The sequence below is a fragment of the Arvicola amphibius genome, chromosome 11, assembly GCF_903992535.2.
Source record: "Arvicola amphibius chromosome 11, mArvAmp1.2, whole genome shotgun sequence".
Lineage (NCBI taxonomy): Eukaryota > Metazoa > Chordata > Mammalia > Rodentia > Cricetidae > Arvicola > Arvicola amphibius.
In genome coordinates this window covers 104,238,472-104,250,633 of record NC_052057.2, presented here as the reverse complement: position 1 = coordinate 104,250,633, position 12,162 = coordinate 104,238,472, and positions in this window count along the sequence as shown.

The window sequence follows — 12,162 nt, the reverse complement described above, 5'->3', positions numbered from 1 at the left end:
ATTCTAGGCAGTGAAGGCAGTAGAGTTTATGTAATGTAATTTACCATAATGGAAAAGGGTGTAATGTGGATATTAACTCATGACGGGTAAGAAATAAGGAACTCACGGTAGAATGTTCTTCACTATAGAAACAGGCCAGAAGATACAGTTCTTCCCTGTGTTGGTTAATCTAGATTGTCAACTTGATAGGGTTTACAATCAATCAAACCTCTAGGCAAGCCTGTGAAGGAGCTTCTGTATTTGGCTAATTGAAGTGAGAAAATCCACCTCAACTGCAAGCAGCATCATTTCCTGGGCTGGGCACCCAGTCTAAGTAAAAAGGAGAAAGTGAGCAGAGCACAAACATTCATTACACTTTACTTCCTGTTTGTGGAATGCCTGTGCAAGGTGTCCAAGGTGTGCAAGGTGTGCAGGGTGTGCAAGGTGAGCAGCCACGTTGAACTCCTGCAACCTTGACATTCCACCATGAAGTGAAACTAAGTGCTTGTGAAAGAGAGAGATGGAGGAGGGGGAAAGAAATTAATTTATTTTGCCTATAAAAATTGTTACATTATTTTTTTCCTGATCCAGGTGGCACACGCCATTAATCCCAGTGCTTGGGGAGACAGAGACAGATGGATCTCTGTGAGTTCAAGGCCAGCCTACTCTACAAAGTGAGTTCCAAGACAACCAGGACTGTTACACAGAGAAACCCTATTTCAATGCCAGCCCCCGAAATTTCCTGATTATTCTTGTATTCTTACCTCTACCATACAAACTTCTATTGTGTGCCAGATACCAAAAACTAATTTGATACCCAAAAATATTTATGAGTAAATACATTTTGTCGATGAGTCACTTGTAATTAGACATTTTTAAATTTTATTAATTAATTAAATAATTTGGCTTTTCAAGACAGGGCTTCTCTGTAGCTTTGGTGTCTGTCCTGGCACTAGCTCTTGTAGACCAGGCTGGCCTCAGACTCACAGAGCTCTGCCTGCCTCTGCCTCCCAAGAGCTAGGATTAAAGGCATGCACCACCACCACTGCTAAAAATATCTTAAGTGCTTCAAAAGAAAACTCTCCTCAAATGTAAATGTTTTGTTTGTTTGTGTTGAGACAGGGTTTCTCTGTGTAACAGCCCTGGCCTTCCTGGAACTCGCTCTGTAGAACAGGCTGGGTTCGAACTCACAGAGATCCACCTGCCTCTACCACTGGGGTGCTGGGAAGAAATGTGTGCGCCACCATGCCTGGCTCTTACCTTTTAAAAATATATTTCTTTTTCCTATAAAAAATTCTAAAATGTGTCTTTTTTTAATTTTAAGAATTGGGTTTTTTTGGAGAGAGGGTAGTGCATGTGCACACTTGAGCTCCAGGATGCAGATGGAACTCGGGTGACAGCTTTCAGGGATCAATGCACGTCCTCCTTCCACCGCATAGGTTCCAGGGACCAAACTCAGGTCATCCGGTAGGTCAAGCCAAATATGGCTATTTTTAAAGAGAGTACACTTCTCTGTGAACCAGTATGGCCCAGTATTATATCAAAAGACAGATTAAGAATTAGCTGCATAAACATTTTTAAAACCCCTTGATGCAAAAGATACTACAAGTAAATACAAACAGCAAACATAAATAATACCAGCAACATCTGTAGCAGAGGTTCATGTAATTCACATGAAATTCCCACTTAAGAAGGAAAGGCAGCCAATGCATGCCACAGTGAAAGAGATATAAGGACCAATAAAACGTGAAGTGCTGCTCGGTCTCCTCGATCATAAAACTGTGTGTTAAAAACGTTAGAGAATATCATTCCTCACCTAACAAATTGGTAACGATTTAAAACTTTAATAATAGCCAGCATTGGGGAAGATCATAGTCCCCTATCCACAGCTGATGGAGATAGAAATATGACCCTCTTTCTGGAGAAGAAGGATCTGTATAACATTAAAAAGCTCCATTTCTTCTAACTAAGCAGTTCTTCCCCCTGGGGATGTCCAATCACAATCCAGTGTTTTCAATAAAGAAAAAATTAAGGAAAAACTTAAACTTCCATAGTATGGAAAACTGGTTAAGTAATTGCCAAAAATAATAAGAAATATTATATAGCTGTAAAAAAATAAAAACAAACATGTTGTAACTGATATTCGCTGACACGGACCGGCATTATGATAGTAAACCTACCACATGGTTACAATGCACTATTGTCTTAGTTACTGTTCTATAGCTGCAAAGAGACGCCATGACCAAGCCAACGTATTTTTAGAAAAGCATTTAATTAGGGGCTTGCTTATCGTTTCAGAAGGTTAATCCATGACCACATGGCAGAGAGCCTGGCAGCAGACCGGCAGGCCTGGCTGTGAAGCAGTATCAAGGATTTTATATCTGATCCTGATCAGCAACTTAGAGGCAAGAGGCAAAGAGAGAGAAACTGGGTCTGGTGTGGCCTTTTGAAATCTCAGAGCCCAGATCCAGTGACACACCTCATGGAACAAGTATACACTCCCTAATTCTTTCCCCAAAATGGATCGAGCTTTAAAGTACGTTTGCTTAGGGCAGCCATTCTCATTCAAACAACCACAACCATCAATCTAAGTTAAAACTCAGGTTATGATGAGATACTGTCATGTAAACAGCATGGTTATAGAAGAGGTCATAAGGAATTTTTACTACTCTGTTCATTGCAAATGCCTTAGCAGAGGAGAAGAGGTTTCCATTAGACTGGTTTGTATTGCTATAACAGATCACCTGAGACTAACTTATAAAGAACAGGAATTTTCGGAGACTGGGACATTAGAAATTGTGAGCTTGGCATCTGGTGAGGATCTTCCCCCTTCATTTTTACATGGTAGAATGCAAAAGGGCTAAGGGCAGTGAACACAACTGCATCCTCACAGGGCCACAAAGCAGGAGGGCGTGAACTCACTCCTGCAACTGCATCCTCACAGGGCCACAAAGCAGGAGAGCGTGAGCTCCCTCCTGCAGAGCCCTTTCTCCAACGGCACGAATCCATTCGGAGGACAGAGCCCTCCTGCCATGAACAGCTCCCAAAAGACTCCACCTTCCAACACTGTCCTGTGGGAACTATATTTCTGGTGCAAGTATTCGGGGGAGACGCATTTAAAAGTATATGGGTATAAACCAGGGCAAGGTGGACCATCACAAAAGGAAGGTTGTTACAGGGCCCGTACAGTCCAGTTGCAACATCCCTTCCACACTGAAATATTTCCTTCAGAAAGGAGAGGGAGGCTCAGAAGCCTTTGACATTAAAGTGAGGGAAACACTTTTATTATTATTTTTATTTATTATTAATAATAATAATATCAAAAATGTAAGATTCTTGAGGGTCCCTGTTGGTAAGGATGGAGACACTGAGCAGCCCAACTGCTGGTCAAAGAAAGAGAAGTTTGGCGTATGGCGCTGCCTATACACATTCCGGGGCTTCAGGGTTGCAATTTTGTGGGTTCATTATCCATATTGGGGTGGGCTTGGTGCAGCTAATTTTAAGTCATCCATGTTCCTTGAAAGTAACTCCTCACCTGTACCCCTGTTAGTGACCCCAATAAAAGTCATCGGTTCACCATCAGACACAGGGGCAATTGTTACTCTGGTTTGCCATGGGCCCCCTTTCTGGGGTGAGGACATGCGAGTGTTGGACCTCCTCAGGAAAAGTCTACCATACAGGTCAACAGTTTCTGAGTCATGAACTTCTCTATAGATGACACTTTTAGCAAAAGCATCGACTGTTTGTTCAAATGATTTCAGGAATATTTTTGACAAAATGACTGTGAACCAATGAGAACCCCGGGGTGGACGGAGGCAGGGATTTAACTGTCCTGTAGGCAGAGCAATAAGAGATGATAGTTAAACCTAATGATTAAGAAAGGCCTTGTCGAAGAAGCTGCCTTGAAGATGCACAGGTAGTTTTGGATAATGGACGTGGTGGGTAGGGAAAAAGAGATCACTTAGGTATAAAACAACTTAAGCCAAGATGTAGGCTAAGGAATGGGTAAAATCCATCCAAGTTCTCAGTTAGACATCGCTGCACAACAAACCAAACTAACCGCCAATGGCTTACAGAGGCCATCAATTGTTACTGTCCCTCAGAAGTCTGGGAGCTGAGTAGGCGCAGCAAGGCCATTCTCCCTTGGATGGCTCACATGTGGCTGCACCAGATAATGGATGAGGCAGGAGTTATCTTGAGGCTTTCTCAGTTAGAAGAACCCGGTGTTTGGTGCTGGCTGTTGACAGTCAGCCAAAATGCCAACTTGGGTCTTTGCCATGTGACGTGGGCTGTCTTGTGGCAAGGTGGCTCGGTCCCCAGAGCCAGCATCCCCAAGAGAACTAAGGTCGACACAGCATCCCTTTTCATAACCTCCTCTGGTAGCTCATGGCACCACTTTTGCTATAGGCATGGGCCTGTTCGGATCCAGGAGAAGGGTAAAAGAAATGTCAGAGTCATGTTGTAAAAAGAATATATGGAATGGGAAGTTATGGTGTGGGCCCTCCTATGTGTACCGTTATCAATGCTCTATCTGCTCAGTCTACATCACTGCCTCATGAATCCCTGGCTAACCTTGAACTCACTGTGTAGACAGGAGGAAGGGGATTTCAACTATTCTATACAACCGAGACAATCATGAGTGGCAACTATTCACTGAATATTTTGTTTGTAACCAAACGTTATGTATACTAGGCTAGCCTCACCTTCCCTATGTAGAAGAGAATGACCTTTAGTCTTCTGATCCTCCAGCCTCCACTTCCAAGTGCTCAGAATACATGAATGTACCATACCACCTGGTTTCATGTGATGCTGTGGTCAGACCCAGGGCTTGGTGCATGCTAGGCAAGCATTCTACCAACTGATCTATACCCTAAGCCCTCCAGAGTGTCCTCTCGCTGGGCCCACTGTCATCCTTCTGTGTGACCCTGTGGCATCCAAGCGCTATGAAGTTTTTACTTTCTGTGGACCAGGTGACCCAGATGATTTTAACCAAAGTAACCCAGGAGTGAGCTTCTTGCTTTAACATGATCGTTGTGATTATATCGCCCAAGAAAGACTCCAGGGAGAAGAGATCAGATCATAAAAACAGTAAGTGTTAAAACAGAACCACTACTCATAAGCTCCCTGCACAAAACAACAAAATGATGCTTAAGTGGATTGATGGTGTCCGCCCCATTCTTTACCAAAGCATCAGTCTTCAGGATGCTGGAGTGGACCTCGATGCTTACAGAGGCAGACGGTCCTGTGCCCAGGAGGAAATTGCTAGGTCAGGGAAGTAATTAGACTTCCTAAGAATACACAGCAAGGTAGCACTTCAGAGATACCCACTCGTATTTCTCCCACTGAGCAAAGGACACAGGCTCCCTGGAAAGCAAGCCTGACTTCGTCACCAAGTCACTCAGCTCCCAAGAGCTCCAATAGCTGGTAGCCCAAGGTGGGTGTGACATTGCAGGAAAGTTGGGGGTGGGGGGAATCCAGAGGAGGAGGTCGTGCGGTCTGGCTGGACTGACAACCTGAAGCTTAGCTCTAGTCCTTTAGGAGATTTGTATCAGGAAATGGAAATTCTAGCTTGAGTCTGTTCTTTAAAGTTTCTTTCAATAACTAGCATTATTTTATTGGACAAACTGTCAAAATTCACCTATTCTTTCTCTGAGCGCTTTTCTTCCCTTCTCATTGGTGCCAGACAGTCTTTTTCCCTAATGCTATATAATTTTAAAGAGACTGTGTCAATTGCATAAAATATTTCTAATCTCCATAATTAAGATGCTGCTGGCCTGACAGCTTTGCTCTCTCACTCCCCCTCAGCAAGTTGCAGGCATGTAAAAAGACATTTGCAACGAGAACTAAGCAAGAATGACATGCTGTTCCCATCCCAAAGGGCCTGCTCATGACTGTCTGCAGCCTCCCTAGGCTCTCTTCTGGAGAGTTTCACTTTTGGCTTCTTCAGAAGCGGGGAAAAAAGAGATTAATGTCAAGGTTCTCACGACCATCATCTCTACATTTCCAGAAAAGAATGTATGCCTGTCTTTAGTTTCTGTTAGCCCTCCTTCTGGTCTGTCTGGGATCAACCAGGAAAACATTTGACACAGAGGAGTCACCAATGTAGTGAGCAAATCCTGAGGTCAGAGAGGAGTCAAGAATGAGAGCTAGGGTAGCCCTGCAGTCAATAAAGAGAGGCTTTCAAAGTTACATAGTCCACTTTCCTCTTCTTCGAGGGAAAAAAAGTATCAATTTACCCAGATTTCTGCATCCACTGCTTCGCCTATCCCATGTGTTAAGTCATCTATTCAGTTCTCAGGCACAAAATTTTCCTATTTCCATCTTGATGGTATATCTACTGAGTAAAAAGTAAAAATAAAAACCACCATTTTAGTAATTAGCACAGTGAAGGATAAAAATAATCTAGGTAGAGTTGATTATGGTGGGATGATGAATTTACCCTCAGAGCCCTGTGTTTTAATAATAATTTAAAAAGTCAGGTTTATTTTCCCTCCTAGCGTGTCGGACCCCTCAGGTGGCCACCTAGAAAGAGGTAGGGTTGGCACTGACTGTTCCACATAGTCATCCGGGTGGCCAGGCTTTGGGGGCTCAGAGGCATTTTATCTGTGCAAATCAAGAAGTCGTCTGTAGGGAAGAGAGGGGTAGGTGACTGCCCATGACATTATTTTATCACTTAACACCAAAATGACACATATTCCTTTTTATTACATTTTATTATGGCCAGTCACCTCTTCTCACATAAACGGGGACAAGAGGTGAAAGGAAGTTTTGACAATGTGACTGTTTCTGTTACCCCTCTAAGACAGAAAAATTTCCCCCACTGTCCAATGTCTAGAAAATGGCAGGACTGTCACCCAAATCCAGGTAGTTGGACCCCAGGGCCTAAACCCTTAACTACTGTGGTTTCCTCTTCACAATTACCAAAGTCCTGTTTGGGGGTGGAATTGACTGGTTTGGCGAGACAGCTCCCATGTTTTCCTAAGTGCTCTGAACTTGAGCCAGGAGAGTTAGTGTATCCATTTTGCCACTGCCTTAGCTTGTCCCTTTGCTTGTCACAATCCCTTAGCTTGTGTAGCAGAAGTCATTCCCCTGCCTCTAAATGATGAAGAAGAGGGCTCTCATTGGATGATGGTGAGGAAAATGTAGAACCTTCAACATACATTACACACCCTTAAAACTGATTAAGGCTCAGTTCTTATTTATAAAGAATTACTATTATTATTATTATAAACTATTTGGTGTGGGTGGGTGAGTGTGGAAGTCAGAAGACAGTTGGAGGGAGTCAGTTCTCTCCTTCTACCACATGGGTTTCAGGGACTGAACTCAGGGCCTTAGGCTTGGTCACTGGTGCGCTTAGCCACTATGTCATCTTGCTGGCCCAGTGTCGGCTCTTACCATTTCCTCTTTCCAACCCTCCTTCTCTCTCTACTTGTAAATGCCTAGAAATGCAAGGCTTTCCATTGTTCTGCTTGTTTGTTTTTATTTGTTGGCTTGTTTGCTTTTGCCTTTCCTGCAGTTCTGGTTCGAATGCTGCCGGAGGAGAGACTTTAGTGGCTCCATTTTAATGCTCCCAGCAACTAAGTCTGACCGACTCTCCCCAGTCCTCTTCCTGGGCCGCTTTCTTTGTATATTGCCCAGCACAGCTCATCCTTGACTCCAGCGGAAAGGAAAGGATGTCACAATGAAACGACAGCGGCTTAAGTGCCTGCCGCCTCACATTTACAAACACTGTAAACACTGGAGCATCTCTAGCCGGCAAATGTTAAGGCATAGATAAGACAACATGAGCGTGGTGCCTGCAGGAATCAACCCATGAGCGGACCATGTGGTCCTCCATCACATCCTCTCCAAAGTCCCGACAGTCAGTCCTCGATAATATTTCAAAAAAGTTAAAGTGAATTAAAGTGATTGTTAATGGCAGGAAAACATCTTATTTAGAGGCCAAATACACCTTTTTCCCTCCTGGGAAAGAAAAGTAAATTGCTTCCTCAGAAGTGTGCATAAGTCCTCCAGGCCCCTGATGGACCCAGGAGAGTATTGGTAGAAATGACTTACAATCTAGGACCCCAGGTTCATAGTGAAGGTCATGAACTTCCCCAACCAAGGCTCTCTTTTGAGCTTAAAACTCACTGTCTTTATTTCTCCTTTCCTCCCTTTCTTTTCTTTCCTTTTCCTTTCTTTCTTTCCTTTTCCTTTCTTTCTTTCTTTCTTTCTTTCTTTCTTTCTTTCTTTCTTTCTTTCTTTCTTTCTTTCCTTCCTCCCTCCCTTCCTTCCTTCCTATCTTTTTTTCCAATTCAGGGTTTCTCTATGTAACAGCCCTGACTGTCCTGAAACTCATCCTGTAGACAAGGCTGACTTCAATCTCAGAGATCTGTCTGCCTCTTTTCTCCTGAGTGTTGGGATTAAAGGTGTGCACCATCACTGTCCGGCTTTCTTTTTCCTTTCTTGTTGGGAACTCAAACACCCTGATAGACTACTGATTGCAGTTTGGGGCTGTGGAATCAGACCAATGTCAGCAGCTCTACCAATCACAGACGGTAGGGTGATTCTGAAAATGACATGCATCCTCAGACACAAGGGAGAATCCTTCCTGAGAGTTCAGGAGAGTGCTTCACTCCGATCCACTGCTTTCAGTGACAAAATTATTATCAATAAATATTTATTTAATTTATTTTTCACCTTTTAGACGATATTGGTGATTTAGAAAATTGCACATCAGTTGGTGTTGGTTCATGGAGGTGCATGGGACCCTCATTCTAACAATAAATGGAAAATACATGTGAGCTTTTTTTAAAGGATAGCTTTTCTCATCTTTCCCCCATTCTTGGAATTGAACCCATGGACTAATTTATGCAAGGCAAAGTTTCTACTACTGAGATCCATCTCTCTGCCTATCTATCTATCTATCTATCTATCTATCTATCTATCTATCTATCTATCTATCTATCTATCATCATCTGTCTGTCTATCATCTATCTATCTATCTATCTAGCTATCTATCTATCTATCTATCTATCTATCTATCTATCTATCTATCTATCATTATCTATCTGTCTGTCTATCATCTATCTATCTATCTATCTATCTATCTATCTATCTATCTATCTCATCATCATCATCATCACTATCCTTCTGTTTTTCTATCTACTAGACAGGGTCTCCCCAAGTTGCCCAGCTGACCGTGAACTCACTAGGTGGCCTGGACAATCCCTGAACTTATTATCTGTAAGTGCCACCAACCAGCTGCCAAAGACGCAGAGACTTCTTATTAATTATGAATGCTCAGCCTTAGCCTAGGATTGTTTCCAGCTGACTTCTTTTCTTTAACTTAAATTAATCCATTTCCATTAATCTATGTGTTGCCCCGGGGCTTATTTACCTCATCTACATTGTGTGCACCCTGCTTCCTCCGTGTCTGTCTGTCTGGCCCTTGGCAGGCTGACTGACTCCTCATTTCTCTCTTCCCACCAGCCCCACCTACCCCTCTTCTGCCTAGCTATCGGCTGTTCAGTTTTTTATTAGACCCACCTTAGGCAGGCAAGGTATGAAGCAACACATCTTTACATAGTTAAACAAATGCAGCATAAACAAGTGCAACACACCTTTACATAGTTAAACGAATATTCCACAGCAATGATCTTCTGCCTCTGCCTCCTAAATAGTGAGGATTACAGCTACATACCACTATGACTGGCATAATGTATATTGTCTCTGAACTAAAATGTATACTTACTGAAATGTATTACACGGGCAGTGAGGCATCCTTCTTTTGTTTTTCACGTTCTTGACAGACCATGTTATTCCCCCAATTTTGCCCCAGGCTAGCCATCGATACCATACCCCCTTGGCTTGCCATCACATAGATCATGGCAAGCACCTGTGTAATTCAGAAAGGGGCATCGGATCCCTTAGAGCTCAAGTTCGGACTGTTTTGAGTCACTCAACAAAGAAACTGAAAAAAGTGGTATGTTCTCTTAACCCATGGCTGTCTCTTCAGCCTCTCCACCATGTGTTTCGAGGCGTGCCTTTCAGTGGGCCAGGAGCTCACCACTTGTCGGGGTTACAGATGTGCACCGTCGGGGTTACAGATCTACACCGTTGGGGTTACAGATGTGCACCGTTGGGGTTACAGTTGTGCACTGTCGGGGTTACAGATGTGCACTGTCGGCGTTACAGATGTGCACTGCCGTATCCAGTTTTTCAGCTAGAGGCAAGAAATCAGGTCCTCGTGCTTGCGTGGCAAATCTTTTACCGACTAAGCCACGTCTCCAGCCCCAATAGATACTTTCTAATTAATAAAACACACAAAGGCATTTTTAAATGTATGCAGAAGACAATAAATAATAACAGTCAATTATTGCTCATTTACTGTATCTCAGGAGTTACACACTTGTCTTTAATCCCTCACTCTGAACCCCGGAGGTAGTGCATCTCCACGTGAGGCTTTCCCTGTCTCCTTTGCTCTCTTTCCTGCTCTTCTTCCCCTTTTTCTTTCTCTAAAGTTTAGAAATAACCGAGCCCTAATGACAACACATACACAGACAGAGGTTGGGAGCTGAAGCCTGTATGCATGCTGCGAATCGGGGATCCAAACATCTCTGTCTGACTAAATGCCCAGTCTCTTGATAATTCTGCTCTTTAATATCTACTCCCTGTCTCCCGCTGACCATTATCAATATTTGAGTACTTTTACTTTCCATTTCTTTTCCACATGCATAGCCTGAGATGTAAACATGGATGATGTATACATATATGTAGATGTAGATGGATTTTTTTAAAAAAACAAAATTAGATTTATGTCATGTACGATGCCATTTGTACACTACTTTTTAAACTGAATGCTACTGTTGCAGTCCCTGATCATCGTGGATGCATCTAAAGCATAATTTTCAGTGACGGCAAGGTAATCATAGTACGCTCCCTCCCACTCAAATGAAGAAATGCCAATGCACTAGATTTCATGATTTTTTTTTTACGTTAAATTAAGTTCTTAGGAGTACAGATTGTTACAACCTTTCTGAATGTCAATTTGGTTATATATCACCAGCCTTAGGAAGCTCTTGTCTTTATAACTTCACTTAACAGGAATTTACTCCAAGGAAATTACAGGATTTGCAGAAAGATGGATGCATGAGGCTGCTTACCACAGTGGCTATAAAGCCTTTATGTGGGTGGATGTAATATGAGAAGGAAATGGTAATATCCTTATGATGGCCAACACTTAGTTGCTGAGCTGACGGTGTTATTTTAGATATACTTTCTGAAAATTCCATAGGCATAAAAGGCTTCTGGAAATTTGTAAATAAGTATTTGAAAACTTTTTGGTAATTCTTTTGGTGAATTCTGACCCATCCATTGTTGAATCCTTATCTTCCATGCCACATTTGATTAAAATAGTTTGTGTGCTCACACTTTCTAATAACCTCTAGCTTATGCCATAAAAATGTCATCTACTATTTTTTCATAGTCCCTTTAACCCTTAGCTACTAATGGCTTATCTCCATCAATTCTGTGACCAGTCCTAAACTTACCAGAGGCAGAGGTAGTCATTTGCCTCTCTGACCCCTCCCTTCTAAGGTCATCCAATTTCTTTCATTAGGACATTCAAGAGGTATTTAAACAAATCACTTCTTTTCTAGTCAGATGGAGTATTTTTTTAAATTATTATTATTATTGTTATTATTATTATTTTGTGTATATGACTGTCTTAAGTGCATTATGTCTGTGCACTACCTGCATGCCATGACTACAGAGGCCAGAAGAGGGTGTTGAATCCCCTGGGACTAGAGTTTCAGATGGTTATGAGATGCCTTGTGGATGCTGTGAACTGAAGCCAGATTTTCTGCAAAAGGTGTTGGTGCTCTTTCTTTGTTTAATATTTATTTATTTATTTATTTATTTCTATGTATATAAGTGTTCTATCTGCATGCACACAAGCGCTCTATCTGCATGTACACCCTTATGCCAGAAGAGGGCATTAGATCCCACTACACATGGTTGTGAGCCACTATGTGGTTGCTGGGAATTGAACTCAGGATCTCTGGAAGAGCAGCCAGTGCTCTTAACCTCTGAGCCATCTCTCCAACACTCTGGGTGGTTTAGTATTTAAAACACTTCTTAGTTGATTATGGTGGCACATGCCTTTAAACAGAACTCAAGAGGTAGAGGCAGGTCGATCTCTGT